Source organism: Belonocnema kinseyi, chromosome 3, assembly GCF_010883055.1.
Source record: "Belonocnema kinseyi isolate 2016_QV_RU_SX_M_011 chromosome 3, B_treatae_v1, whole genome shotgun sequence".
Lineage (NCBI taxonomy): Eukaryota > Metazoa > Arthropoda > Insecta > Hymenoptera > Cynipidae > Belonocnema > Belonocnema kinseyi.
This window is the reverse complement of record NC_046659.1, coordinates 59720143-59722260: the sequence shown is the minus strand read 5'-3', so window position 1 is coordinate 59722260 and position 2118 is coordinate 59720143.

The following is a 2118-nucleotide window of genomic DNA, read 5'->3' as shown; positions in this document are numbered from 1 at the left end:
GTGACACTGCGTATGTTCATGTTGAATCATTTGGATTAAAGCAAAATCAAATATTTTGAAGTTTACTGAAACAGAGTAAGAAGAAAATATTCCGAAACGTGTAAATAGGCGACGTCACCTACACCAATACTTATAACAAATTACCGCATTATAGTGGGACTGAAGATAAAAAAATATATCATTAATTTAAATCTCAAGTTATTTGTTCAAAATGTAAAAATTATAATTATTTACGCACTTCATCTTTTTTAACTCACATAACACTAATATTGACTTTAGTAAAATAAACTTATAGTATCTTTATTATTACATTAGAATAATGCTAAAAAATATTATTCTATGAGCCGAATACTTATTTACTATAATTTAATTCAGAATGGTTACAGAGAGAACGATTATGAGAAAGCCATCAGATAAATAACTAAAAAAATCGAAAATCTTAACTGAAAAACTGCAGCTGGGAAAGACCAAAGATTATTTTGAAATTGATTGTTTATATGACCATAGTTAAAAAATAAATTGAATTAAAAGAAAATCTATAAGAGACCATTTTTTTACTTTATATGTAATTTTAAAAACACGTTTAAAAAGAAAAGCTATATATAATATCCGCATTTACTTATAAAAATTTATTATGAACAAAAAAAGGATTGAGGTTTTTGCAAAGTAACAAAAGTATCATTAAAGTATCGTTAATCAAGGTAATTTATCAAACATTGTTTACAAAAATTATAGCATTCACCTTGTACATAAATATGTCACGTTTAGTGCAAATTCATTTGCACATAACGCTCTACCTTGAAAACGGATAACTAAACAAAAAATTTTTTGACACATAAAAGTATTGTTTTTCCGGTTTTGAAAAAGTAATCTTGATTTTCATAATCAGGGGACTTTTGCGGAGTTTTTAAACCAAAGTTACTGGATTATCTCTTTAATAGGATAAAAAGTTTGTTACAGATGGAAGTTTATGGTTCATTTGTACCATTTTTCTAATTGGGATTAAAAATGACTGTCTGACCACGTAATAATTAAAGTATCTGACGGTGGGAAATATGTTTATAGTACGGATGCACTGGCAAATTCACTTATTTCAGTGAAAACTCTTATTTTCCAAAACAATCCTCTTTTTAACAAATACACCAATTTTCTAACACAGAAACTCCAGTTTTTGAGGATAAATTTTTCTCCGTAAAGAATTTTGTATACTGAAAGTAAAACAATCATAAATTTTATCACTTTTAAAAAGAACTAAATTTGTAATTGTTTGACATTGAGAACAAAGATTGGATACGTTAATCAAAGAAGTGTAGTATCTGAATATGTCTGATAAAATATTTTTTGGATTGAACAACATTTTTATTACCACAAGAATGATATTTTCATTCATAAAAAATATTATTTATTGATACAAGAATTTTTTTTCTCAGCGTACTTATTAAATATTATAAAATCACAAGTTTTTTTTCACTAAAGTAACATAGTAAAAATATTCACTAATTGATTAGTCATTTCGGTTACTAATTAATTAGTCAACTTTCCTTCTCGATTATTTTCTATATAAAATGGTGACAGTGAAGTGACACGACTATAAGGTGTGTGTGGTGTGCTATTTGTGTTTAATTGAATTACGTGGTGTTTTTAATACAGTACAGGGTTTATTTTTGTATTGCGAATAAGATAAGATAAAGTTTATTAAGAAATTCAATAATTCTAGAAATTTTCCTGTTTTAGAAGCTTAACTAGTAAATACGTAATCTTGGTAGAGGTGGCGTAGTATGATCCAGGGTAATGTGACGTATCAGGGGTACGTTGAAGTTTTCCTGTTTTTTCAATGAACAAAACACATAATCCTCAAGGGATTCTCAAAAGTTTTTTATTCAAAGTATTGAACATTGGATTCTACGTATTTTGCCCATCTTTCAGGCAAATTATGGATACCATTCCAAAAAAACTTTTTCTCTTTCGAGGGAAACAATTCGACGAGCCATTTTTCGACTTCTTCAAAATTGGCGAAGCGCTGTTCTGCGACTGAGTTGTCCCATCGATGCGAAAAGGCGATAGTCGGATGGGGCGAGGTCTGGAGAGTACGGCGGGTGCGATAATATTTCCCAATTC